Here is a 13109-nt window from a genome sequence, read left to right as displayed (position 1 = left end):
GATTCTGCGAAGCAATGTGAACAGGCACAGAGAAGGTGCTAGCAGGGAATTCTCTGCCTGCCTTTCCCCAGTGCTCTGCAAGCTCTCCAGGACAGCATAAAATCTGGGGCTCTGTGCTTTCTTTCGTTCTGAACAAGTGTTACTGTTTTCTGCACAAAAGCGATTCTGCGAAACAATGAGAACACTTCTGCTTCCCAGGCACAGAGAAGGTGCTAGCAGGGAATTCTCTGCCTGCCTTTCCCCAGTGCTCTGCAAGCTCTCCAGGACAGCATAAAATCTGGGGCTCTGTGCTTTCTTTCGTTCTGAACAAGTGTTACTGTTTTCTGCACAAAAGCGATTCTCCGAAGCAATGTGAACAGGCACAGAGGAGGTGCTAGCAGGGAATTCTCTGCCTGCCTTTCCCCAGTGCTCTGCAAGCTCTCCAGGACAACATAAAATCTGGGGCTCTGTGCTTTCTTTTGTTCTGAACAAGTGTAAGTGTTTTCTGCACAAAAGCGATTCTGCGAAGCAATGTGAACACTTGTGCTTCCCAGGCACAGAGAAGGTGCTAGCAAGGAATTGTTTGCCTGCCTTTCCCCAGTGCTCTGCAAGCTCTCCAGGACAGCATAAAATCTGGGGCTCTGTGCTTTCTTTCGTTCTGAACAAGTGTTACTGTTTTCTGCACAAAAGCGATTCTGCGAAGTAATGTGAACAGGCACAGAGAAGGTGCTAGCAGGGAATTCTCTGCCTGCCTTTCCCCAGTGCTCTGCAAGCTCTCCAGGACAGCATAAAATCTGGGGCTCTGTGCTTTCTTTTGTTCTGAACAAGTGTTACTGTTTTCTGCACAAAAGCGATTCTGCGAAGCACTGTGAACAGGCACAGAGGAGGTGCTAGCAGGGAATTCTCTGCCTGCCTTTCCCCAGTGCTCTGCAAGCTCTCCAGGACAACATAAAATCTGGGGCTCTGTGTTTTCTTTCGTTCCTAACAAGAGTTACTGTTTTCTGCACAAAAGTGATTCTGCGAAGCAATGTGAACACTTCTGCTTCCCAGGCACAGAGAAGGTGCTAGCAGGGAATTCTCTGCCTGCCTTTCCCCAGTGCTCTGCAAGCTCTCCGGGACAACATAAAATCTGGGGCTCTGTGCTTTCTTTCGTTCTGAACAAGTGTTAGTGTTTTCTGCACAAAAGCGATTCTGCGAAGCAATGTGAACAGGCACAGAGAAGGTGCTAGCAGGGAATTCTCTGCCTGCCTTTCCCCAGTGCTCTGCAAGCTCTCCAGGACAGCATAAAATCTGGGGCTCTGTGCTTTCTTTCGTTCTGAACAAGTGTTACTGTTTTCTGCACAAAAGCGATTCTGCGAAACAATGAGAACACTTCTGCTTCCCAGGCACAGAGAAGGTGCTAGCAGGGAATTCTCTGCCTGCCTTTCGCCACTGCTCTGCAAGCTCTAGAGGACAACATAAAAACTGGGGCTCTGTGCTTTCTTTTGTTCTGAACAAGTGTTACTGTTTTCTGCACAAAAGCGGTTCTGCGAAGCAATGTGAACACTTTTGCTTCCCAGGCACAGAGAAGGTGCTAGCAGGGAATTCTCTGCCTGCCTTTCCCCAGTGCTCTGCAAGCTCTCCAGGACAACATAAAATCTGGGGCTCTGTGCTTTCTTTCGTTCTGAACAAGTGTTAGTGTTTTCTGCACAAAAGCGATTCTGCGAAGCAATGTGAACAGGCACAGAGAAGGTGCTAGCAGGGAATTCTCTGCCTGCCTTTCCCCAGTGCTCTGCAAGCTCTCCAGGACAACATAAAATCTGGGGCTCTGTGCTTTCTTTTGTTCTGAACAAGTGTTACTGATTCTGCGCAAAAGCGATTCTGCGAAGCAATGTGAACACTTCTGCTTCCCAGGCACAGAGAAGGTGCTAGCAGGGAATTCTCTGCCTGCCTTTCCCCAGTGCTCTGCAAGCTCTCCAGGACAACATAGAATCTGGGGCTCTGTGCTTTCTTTTGTTCTGAACAAGTGTTAGTGTTTTCTGATCAAAAGCGATTCTGCGAAGCAATATGAACAGGCACAGAGAAGGTGCTAGCAGGGAATTCTCTGCCTGCCTTTCCCCAGTGCTCTGCAAGCTCTCCAGGACAACATAAAATCTGGGGCTCTGTGTTTTCTTTCGTTCTGAACAAGTGTTACTGTTTTCTGCACAAAAGCGATTCTGCGAAGCAATGTGAACACTTCTGCTTCCCAGGCACAGAGAAGGTGCTAGCAGGGAATTCTCTGCCTGCTTTTCCCCAGTGCTCTGCAAGCTCTCCAGGACAGCATAAAATCTGGGGCTCTGTGCTTTCTTTCGTTCTGAACAAGTGTTACTGTTTTCTGCACAAAAGCGATTCTGCGAAGCAATGTGAACAGGCACAGAGAAGGTGCTAGCAGGGAATTCTCTGCTTGCCTTTCCCCAGAGCTCTGCAAGCTCTCCAGGACAACATAAAATCTGGGGCTCTGTGTTTTCTTTCGTTCTGAACAAGTGTTACTGTTTTCTGCACAAAAGCGATTCTGCGAAGCAATGTGAACAGGCACAGAGAAGGTGCTAGCAGGGAATTCTCTGCTTGCCTTTCCCCAGTGCTCTGCAAGCTCTCCAGGACAACATAAAATCTGGGGCTCTGTGTTTTCTTTCGTTCTGAACAAGTGTTACTGTTTTCTGCACAAAAGTGATTCTGCGAAGCAATGTGAACACTTCTGCTTCCCAGGCACAGAGAAGGTACTAGCAGGGAATTCTCTGCCTGCTTTTCCCCAGTGCTCTGCAAGCTCTCCAGGACAGCATAAAATCTGGGGCTCTGTGCTTTCTTTCGTTCTGAACAAGTGTTAGTGTTTTCTGCACAAAAGCGATTCTGCGAAGCAATGTGAACACTTCTGCTTCCCAGGCACAGAGAAGGTGCTAGCAGGGAATTCTCTGCCTGCCTTTCCCCAGTGCTCTGCAAGCTCTCCAGGACAACATAAAATCTGGGGCTCTGTGCTTTCTTTCGTTCTGAACAAGTGTTACTGTTTTCTGCACAAAAGCGATTCTGCGAAGCAATGTGAACAGGCACAGAGAAGGTGCTAGCAGGGAATTCTCTGCCTGCCTTTCCCCAGTGCTCTGCAAGCTCTCCAGGACAACATAAAATCTGGGGCTCTGTGCTTTCTTTTGTTCTGAACAAGTGTTACTGATTCTGCGCAAAAGCGATTCTGTGAAGCAATGTGAACACTTCTGCTTCCCAGGCACAGAGAAGGTGCTAGCAGGGAATTCTCTGCCTGCTTTTCCCCAGTGCTCTGCAAGCTCTCCAGGACAGCATAAAATCTGGGGCTCTGTGCTTTCTTTCGTTCTGAACAAGTGTTAGTGTTTTCTGCACAAAAGCGATTCTGCGAAGCAATGTGAACAGGCACAGAGAAGGTGCTAGCAGGGAATTCTCTGCCTGCCTTTCCCCAGTGCTCTGCAAGCTCTCCAGGACAACATAAAATCTGGGGTTCTGTGCTTTCTTTCGTTCTGAACAAGTGTTAAAGTTTTCTGCACAAAAGTGATTCTGCGAAGCAATGTGAACACTTCTGCTTCCCAGGCACAGAGAAGGTGCTAGCAGGGAATTCTCTGCCTGCCTTTCCACAGTGCTCTGCAAGCTCTCCAGGACAGCATAAAATCTGGGGCTCTGTGCTTTCTTTCGTTCTGAACAAGTGTTACTGTTTTCTGCACATAAGCGATTCTGCGAAGCAATGTGACCAGGCACAGAGAAGGTGCTAGCAGGGAATTCTCTGCCTGCCTTTCCCCAGTGCTCTGCAAGCTCTCCAGGACAGCATAAAATCTGGGGCTCTGTGCTTTCTTTCGTTCTGAACAAGTGTTACTGTTTTCTGCAGAAAAGGGATTCTGCGAAGTAATGTGAACAGGCACAGAGAAGGTGCTAGCAGGGAATTCTCTGCCTGCCTTTCCCCAGTGCTCTGCAAGCTCTCCAGGACAGCATAAAATCTGGGGCTCTGTGTTTTCTTTCGTTCTGAACAAGTGTTACTGTTTTCTGCACAAAAGTGATTCTGCGAAGCAATGCAAACACTTGTCCTTCCCAGGCACAGAGAAGGTGCTAGCCGGGAATTCTCTGCCTGCCTTTCCCCAGTGCTCTGCAAGCTCTCCAGGACAGCATAAAATCTGGGGCTCTGTGCTTTCTTTTGTTCTGAACAAGTGTTACTGTTTTCTGCACAAAAGCGATTCTGCGAAGCAATGTGAACACTTCTGCTTCCCAGGCACAGAGAAGGTGCTAGCAGGGAATTCTCTGCCTGCCTTTCCCCAGTGCTCTGCAAGCTCTCCAGGACAACATAAAATCTGGGGCTCTGTGCTTTCTTTTGTTCTGAACAAGTGTAAGTGTTTTCTGCACAAAAGCGATTCTGCGAAGCAATGTGAACACTTCTGCTTCCCAGGCACAGAGAAGGAGCTAGCAAGGAATTGTTTGCCTGCCTTTCCCCAGTGCTCTGCAAGCTCTCCAGGACAGCATAAAATCTGGGTCTCTGTGCTTTCTTTCGTTCTGAACAAGTGTTACTGTTTTCTGCAGAAAAGCGATTCTGCGAAGTAATGTGAACAGGCACAGAGAAGGTGCTAGCAGGGAATTCTCTGCCTGCCTTTCCCCAGTGCTCTGCAAGCTCTCCAGGACAGCATAAAATCTGGGGCTCTGTGCTTTCTTTTGTTCTGAACAAGTGTTACTGTTTTCTGCACAAAAGCGATTCTGCGAAGCACTGTGAACAGGCACAGAGGAGGTGCTAGCAGGGAATTCTCTGCCTGCCTTTCCCCAGTGCTCTGCAAGCTCTCCAGGACAACATAAAATCTGGGGCTCTGTGTTTTCTTTCGTTCCTAACAAGAGTTACTGTTTTCTGCACAAAAGTGATTCTGCGAAGCAATGTGAACACTTCTGCTTCCCAGGCACAGAGAAGGTGCTAGCAGGGAATTCTCTGCCTGCCTTTCCCCAGTGCTCTGCAAGCTCTCCGGGACAACATAAAATCTGGGGCTCTGTGCTTTCTTTCGTTCTGAACAAGTGTTAGTGTTTTCTGCACAAAAGCGATTCTGCGAAGCAATGTGAACAGGCACAGAGAAGGTGCTAGCAGGGAATTCTCTGCCTGCCTTTCCCCAGTGCTCTGCAAGCTCTCCAGGACAGCATAAAATCTGGGGCTCTGTGCTTTCTTTCGTTCTGAACAAGTGTTACTGTTTTCTGCACAAAAGCGATTCTGCGAAACAATGAGAACACTTCTGCTTCCCAGGCACAGAGAAGGTGCTAGCAGGGAATTCTCTGCCTGCCTTTCGCCACTGCTCTGCAAGCTCTAGAGGACAACATAAAAACTGGGGCTCTGTGCTTTCTTTTGTTCTGAACAAGTGTTACTGTTTTCTGCACAAAAGCGGTTCTGCGAAGCAATGTGAACACTTTTGCTTCCCAGGCACAGAGAAGGTGCTAGCAGGGAATTCTCTGCCTGCCTTTCCCCAGTGCTCTGCAAGCTCTCCAGGACAGCATAAAATCTGGGGCTCTGTGCTTTCTTTCGTTCTGAACAAGTGTTACTGTTTTCTGCACAAAAGCGATTCTGCGAAGCAATGTGAACAGGCACAGAGGAGGTGCTAGCAGGGAATTCTCTGCCTGCCTTTCCCCAGTGCTCTGCAAGCTCTCCAGGACAACATAAAATCTGGGGCTCTGTGCTTTCTTTTGTTCTGAACAAGTGTAAGTGTTTTCTGCACAAAAGCGATTCTGCGAAGCAATGTGAACACTTGTGCTTCCCAGGCACAGAGAAGGTGCTAGCAGGGAATTCTCTGCCTGCCTTTCCACAGTGCTCTGCAAGCTCTCCAGGACAGCATAAAATCTGGGGCTCTGTGCTTTCTTTCGTTCTGAACAAGTGTTACTGTTTTCTGCACAAAAGCGATTCTGCGAAGCAATGTGAACAGGCACAGAGAAGGTGCTAGCAGGGAATTCTCTGCCTGCCTTTCCCCAGTGCTCTGCAAGCTCTCCAGGACAGCATAAAATCTGGGGCTCTGTGCTTTCTTTCGTTCTGAACAAGTGTTACTGTTTTCTGCACAAAAGCGATTCTGCGAAACAATGTGAACACTTCTGCTTCCCAGGCACAGAGAAGGTGCTAGCAGGGAATTCTCTGCCTGCCTTTCGCCACTGCTCTGCAAGCTCTAGAGGACAACATAAAAACTGGGGCTCTGTGCTTTCTTTTGTTCTGAACAAGTGTTACTGTTTTCTGCACAAAAGCGGTTCTGCGAAGCAATGTGAACACTTTTGCTTCCCAGGCACAGAGAAGGTGCTAGCAGGGAATTCTCTGCCTGCCTTTCCCCAGTGCTCTGCAAGCTCTCCAGGACAGCATAAAATCTGGGGCTCTGTGCTTTCTTTCGTTCTGAACAAGTGTTAGTGTTTTCTGCACAAAAGCGATTCTGCGAAGCAATGTGAACAGGCACAGAGGAGGTGCTAGCAGGGAATTCTCTGCCTGCCTTTCCCCAGTGCTCTGCAAGCTCTCCAGGACAACATAAAATCTGGGGCTCTGTGCTTTCTTTTGTTCTGAACAAGTGTAAGTGTTTTCTGCACAAAAGCGATTGTGCGAAGCATTGTGAACACTTGTGCTTCCCAGGCACAGAGAAGGTGCTAGCAAGGAATTGTTTGCCTGCCTTTCCCCAGTGCTCTGCAAGCTCTCCAGGACAGCATAAAATCTGGGGCTCTGTGCTTTCTTTCGTTCTGAACAAGTGTTACTGTTTTCTGCAGAAAAGCGATTCTGCGAAGTAATGTGAACAGGCACAGAGAAGGTGCTAGCAGGGAATTCTCTGCCTGCCTTTCCCCAGTGCTCTGCAAGCTCTCCAGGACAGCATAAAATCTGGGGCTCTGTGCTTTCTTTTGTTCTGAACAAGTGTTACTGTTTTCTGCACAAAAGCGATTCTGCGAAGCACTGTGAACAGGCACAGAGGAGGTGCTAGCAGGGAATTCTCTGCCTGCCTTTCCCCAGTGCTCTGCAAGCTCTCCAGGACAACATAAAATCTGGGGCTCTGTGTTTTCTTTCGTTCCTAACAAGAGTTACTGTTTTCTGCACAAAAGTGATTCTGCGAAGCAATGTGAACACTTCTGCTTCCCAGGCACAGAGAAGGTGCTAGCAGGGAATTCTCTGCCTGCCTTTCCCCAGTGCTCTGCAAGCTCTCCGGGACAACATAAAATCTGGGGCTCTGTGCTTTCTTTCGTTCTGAAAAAGTGTTAGTGTTTTCTGCACAAAAGCGATTCTGCGAAGCAATGTGAACAGGCACAGAGAAGGTGCTAGCAGGGAATTCTCTGCCTGCCTTTCCCCAGTGCTCTGCAAGCTCTCCAGGACAGCATAAAATCTGGGGCTCTGTGCTTTCTTTCGTTCTGAACAAGTGTTACTGTTTTCTGCACAAAAGCGATTCTGCGAAACAATGAGAACACTTCTGCTTCCCAGGCACAGAGAAGGTGCTAGCAGGGAATTCTCTGCCTGCCTTTCGCCACTGCTCTGCAAGCTCTAGAGGACAACATAAAAACTGGGGCTCTGTGCTTTCTTTTGTTCTGAACAAGTGTTACTGTTTTCTGCACAAAAGCGGTTCTGCGAAGCAATGTGAACACTTTTGCTTCCCAGGCACAGAGAAGGTGCTAGCAGGGAATTCTCTGCCTGCCTTTCCCCAGTGCTCTGCAAGCTCTCCAGGACAGCATAAAATTTGGGGGCTCTGTGCTTTCTTTCGTTCTGAACAAGTGTTACTGTTTTCTGCACAAAAGCGATTCTGCGAAGCAATGTGAACAGGCACAGAGGAGGTGCTAGCAGGGAATTCTCTGCCTGCCTTTCCCCAGTGCTCTGCAAGCTCTCCAGGACAGCATAAAATCTGGGGCTCTGTGCTTTCTTTTGTTCTGAACAAGTGTTACTGTTTTCTGCACAAAAGCGATTCTGCGAAGCAATGTGAACACTTCTGCTTCCCAGGCACAGAGAAGGTGCTAGCAGGGAATTCTCTGCCTGCCTTTCCACAGTGCTCTGCAAGCTCTCCAGGACAGCATAAAATCTGGGGCTCTGTGCTTTCTTTCGTTCTGAACAAGTGTTACTGTTTTCTGCACAAAAGCGATTCTGCGAAGCAATGTGAACAGGCACAGAGAAGGTGCTAGCAGGGAATTCTCTGCCTGCCTTTCCCCAGTGCTCTGCAAGCTTACCAGGACAGCATAAAATCTGGGGCTCTGTGCTTTCTTTCGTTCTGAACAAGTGTTACTGTTTTCTGCACAAAAGCGATTCTGCGAAGCAATGTGAACACTTCTGCTTCCCAGGCACAGAGAAGGTGCTAGCAGGGAATTCTCTGCCTGCCTTTCCCCAGTGCTCTGCAAGCTCTCCAGGACAGCATAAAATCTGGGGCTCTGTGCTTTCTTTCGTTCTGAACAAGTGTTACTGTTTTCTGCACAAAAGCGATTCTGCGAAGCAATGTGAACACTTCTGCTTCCCAGGCACAGAGAAGGTGCTAGCAGGGAATTCTCTGCCTGCCTTTCCCCAGTGCTCTGCAAGCTTACCAGGACAGCATAAAATCTGGGGCTCTGTGCTTTCTTTCGTTCTGAACAAGTGTTACTGTTTTCTGCACAAAAGCGATTCTGCGAAGCAATGTGAACACTTCTGCTTCCCAGGCACAGAGAAGGTGCTAGCAGGGAATTCTCTGCCTGCCTTTCCCCAGTGCTCTGCAAGCTCTCCAGGACAGCATAAAATCTGGGGCTCTGTGCTTTCTTTCGTTCTGAACAAGTGTTACTGTTTTCTGCACAAAAGCGATTCTGCGAAGCAATGTGAACACTTCTGCTTCCCAGGCACAGAGAAGGTGCTAGCAGGGAATTCTCTGCCTGCCTTTCCCCAGTGCTCTGCAAGCTTACCAGGACAGCATAAAATCTGGGGCTCTGTGCTTTCTTTCGTTCTGAACAAGTGTTACTGTTTTCTGCACAAAAGCGATTCTGCGAAGCAATGTGAACACTTCTGCTTCCCAGGCACAGAGAAGGTGCTAGCAGGGAATTCTCTGCCTGCCTTTCCCCAGTGCTCTGCAAGCTCTCCAGGACAGCATAAAATCTGGGGCTCTGTGCTTTCTTTCGTTCTGAACAAGTGTTAGTGTTTTCTGCACAAAAGCGATTCTGCGAAGCAATGTGAACACTTCTGCTTCCCAGGCACAGAGAAGGTGCTAGCAGGGAATTCTCTGCCTGCCTTTCCCCAGTGCTCTGCAAGCTCTCCAGGACAGCATAAAATCTGGGGCTCTGTGCTTTCTTTTGTTCTGAACAAGTGTTACTGTTTTCTGCACAAAAGCGATTCTGCGAAGCAATGTGAACACTTCTGCTTCCCAGGCACAGAGAAGGTGCTAGCAGGGAATTCTCTGCCTGCCTTTCCCCAGTGCTCTGCAAGCTCTAGAGGACAGCATAAAATCTGGGGCTCTGTGTTTTCTTTCGTTCCTAACAAGAGTTACTGTTTTCTGCACAAAAGTGATTCTGCGAAGCAATGTGAACACTTCTGCTTCCCAGGCACAGAGAAGGTGCTAGCAGGGAATTCTCTGCCTGCCTTTCCCCAGTGCTCTGCAAGCTCTCCAGTACAGCATAAAATCTGGGACTCTTTGCTTTCTTTTGTTCTGAACAAGTGTTAGTGTTTTCTGCACAAAAGCGATTCTGCGAAGCAATGTGAACAGGCACAGAGAAGGTGCTAGCAGGGAATTCTCTGCCTGCCTTTCCCCAGTGCTCTGCAAGCTCTCCAGGACAGCATAAAATCTGGGGCTCTGTGCTTTCTTTCGTTCTGAACAAGTGTTAGTGTTTTCTGCACAAAAGCGATTCTGCGAAGCAATGTGAACACTTCTGCTTCCCAGGCACAGAGGAGGTGCTAGCAGGGAATTCTCTGCCTGCCTTTCCCCAGTGCTCTGCAAGCTCTCCAGGACAACATAAAATCTGGGGCTCTGTATTTTCTTTCGTTCCTAACAAGAGTTACTGTTTTCTGCACAAAAGCGATTCTGCGAAGCAATGTGAACACTTTTGCTTCCCAGGCACAGAGAAGGTGCTAGCAGGGAATTCTCTGCCTGCCTTTCCCCAGTGCTCTGCAAGCTCTCCAGGACAGCATAAAATCTGCGGCTCTGTGCTTTCTTTTGTTCTGAACAAGTGTTACTGTTTTCTGCACAAAAGCGATTCTGCGAAGCAATGTGAACAGGCACAGAGAAGGTGCTAGCAGGGAATTCTCTGCCTGCCTTTCCCCAGTGCTCTGCAAGCTCTCCAGGACAGCATAAAATCTAGGGCTCTGTGCTTTCTTTTGTTCTGAAAAAGTGTTACTGTTTTCTGCACAAAAGCGATTCTGCGAAGCAATGTGAACACTTCTGCTTCCCAGGCACAGAGAAGGTGCTAGCAGGGAATTCTCTTCCTGCTTTTCCCCAGTGCTCTGCAAGCTCTCCAGGACAGCATAAAATCTGGGGCTCTGTGCTTTCTTTCGTTCTGAACAAGTGTTAGTGTTTTCTGCACAAAAGCGATTCTGCGAAGCAATGTGAACACTTTTGCTTCCCAGGCACAGAGAAGGTGCTAGCAGGGAATTCTCTGCCTGCCTTTCCCCAGTGCTCTGCAAGCTCTCCAGGACAACAGCAAATCTGGGGCTCTGTGCTTTCTTTCGTTCTGAACAAGTGTTACTGTTTTCTGCACAAAAGTGATTCTGCGAAGCAATGTGAACACTTCTGCTTCCCAGGCACAGAGAAGGTGCTAGCAGGGAATTCTCTGCCTGCCTTTCCCCAGTGCTCTGCAAGCTCTCCAGGACAGCATAAAATCTGGGGCTCTGTGCTTTCTTTTGTTCTGAACAAGTGTTACTGTTTTCTGCACAAAAGCGATTCTGTGAAGCAATGTGAACACTTCTGCTTCCCAGGCACAGAGAAGGTGCTAGCAGGGAATTCTCTGCCTGCCTTTCCCCAGTGCTCTGCAAGCTCTCCAGGACAGCATAAAATCTGGGGCTCTGTGTTTTCTTTCGTTCCTAACAAGTGTTACTGTTTTCTGCACAAAAGTGATTCTGCGAAGCAATGTGAACACTTCTGCTTCCCAGGCACAGAGAAGGTGCTAGCAGGGAATTCTCTGCCTGCCTTTCCCCAGTGCTCTGCAAGCTCTCCAGGACAGCATAAAATCTGGGGCTCTGTGCTTTCTTTTGTTCTGAACAAGTGTTACTGTTTTCTGCACAAAAGCGATTCTGCGAAGCAATGTGAACACTTTTGCTTCCCAGGCACAGAGAAGGTGCTAGCAGGGAATTCTCTGCCTGCCTTTCCCCAGTGCTCTGCAAGCTCTAGAGGACAACATAAAATCTGGGGCTCTGTGCTTTCTTTTGTTCTGAACAAGTGTTACTGTTTTCTGCACAAAAGCGATTCTGCGAAGCAATGTGAACACTTGTGCTTCCCAGGCACAGAGAAGGTGCTAGCAGGGAATTCTCTGCCTGCCTTTCCCCAGTGCTCTGCAAGCTCTAGAGGACAACATAAAATCTGGGGCTCTGTGCTTTCTTTCGTTCTGAACAAGTGTTAGTGTTTTCTGCACAAAAGCGATTCTGCGAAGCAATGTGAACACTTTTGCTTCCCAGGCACAGAGAAGGTGCTAGCAGGGAATTCTCTGCCTGCCTTTCCCCAGTGCTCTGCAAGCTCTCCAGTACAGCATAAAATCTGGGACTCTTTGCTTTCTTTTGTTCTGAACAAGTGTTAGTGTTTTCTGCAGAAAAGCGATTCTGCGAAGCAATGTGAACAGGCACAGAGAAGGTGCTAGCAGGGAATTCTCTGCCTGCCTTTCCCCAGTGCTCTGCAAGCTCTCCAGGACAGCATAAAATCTGGGGCTCTGTGCTTTCTTTTGTTCTGAACAAGTGTTACTGTTTTCTGCACAAAAGTGATTCTGCGAAGCAATGTGAACACTTCTGCTTCCCAGGCACAGAGAAGGTGCTAGCAGGGAATTCTCTGCCTGCCTTTCCCCAGTGCTCTGCAAGCTCTCCAGGACAGCATAAAATCTGGGGCTCTGTGCTTTCTTTCGTTCTGAACAAGTGTTACTGTTTTCTGCACAAAAGCGATTCTGCGAAGCAATGTGAACACTTCTGCTTCCCAGGCACAGAGAAGGTGCTAGCAGGGAATTCTCTGCCTGCCTTTCCCCAGTGCTCTGCAAGCTCTCCAGGACAACATAAAATCTGGGGCTCTGTGTTTTCTTTCGTTCCTAACAAGAGTTACTGTTTTCTGCACAAAAGCGATTCTGCGAAGCAATGTGAACACTTCTGCTTCCCAGGCACAGAGAAGGCGCTAGCAGGGAATTCTCTGCCTGCCTTTCCCCAGTGCTCTGCAAGCTCTCCAGGACAACATAAAATCTGCGGCTCTGTGCTTTCTTTTGTTCTGAACAAGTGTTACTGTTTTCTGCACAAAAGCGATTCTGCGAAGCAATGTGAACACTTCTGCTTCCCAGGCACAGAGAAGGTGCTAGCAGGGAATTCTCTGCCTGCCTTTCCCCAGTGCTCTGCAAGCTCTCCAGGACAACATAAAATCTGGGGCTCTGTGTTTTCTTTCGTTCCTAACAAGAGTTACTGTTTTCTGCACAAAAGCGATTCTGCGAAGCAATGTGAACACTTCTGCTTCCCAGGCACAGAGAAGGCGCTAGCAGGGAATTCTCTGCCTGCCTTTCCCCAGTGCTCTGCAAGCTCTCCAGGACAACATAAAATCTGCGGCTCTGTGCTTTCTTTTGTTCTGAACAAGTGTTACTGTTTTCTGCACAAAAGCGATTCTGCGAAGCAATGTGAACACTTCTGCTTCCCAGGCACAGAGAAGGTGCTAGCAGGGAATTCTCTGCCTGCCTTTCCCCAGTGCTCTGCAAGCTCTCCAGGACAGCATAAAATCTGGGGCTCTGTGCTTTCTTTCGTTCTGAACAAGTGTTACTGTTTTCTGCACAAAAGCGATTCTGCGAAGCAATGTGAACACTTCTGCTTCCCAGGCACAGAGAAGGTGCTAGCAGGGAATTCTCTGCCTGCCTTTCCCCAGTGCTCTGCAAGCTTACCAGGACAGCATAAAATCTGGGGCTCTGTGCTTTCTTTCGTTCTGAACAAGTGTTACTGTTTTCTGCACAAAAGCGATTCTGCGAAGCAATGTGAACACTTCTGCTTCCCAGGCACAGAGAAGGTGCTAGCAGGGAAT

This window comes from Strix uralensis, chromosome 34 (assembly GCF_047716275.1).
Source record: "Strix uralensis isolate ZFMK-TIS-50842 chromosome 34, bStrUra1, whole genome shotgun sequence".
NCBI classification, from domain to species: domain Eukaryota; kingdom Metazoa; phylum Chordata; class Aves; order Strigiformes; family Strigidae; genus Strix; species Strix uralensis.
The sequence above is the reverse complement of the archived record's forward strand: the minus strand, read 5'-3'. Positions refer to the sequence as shown.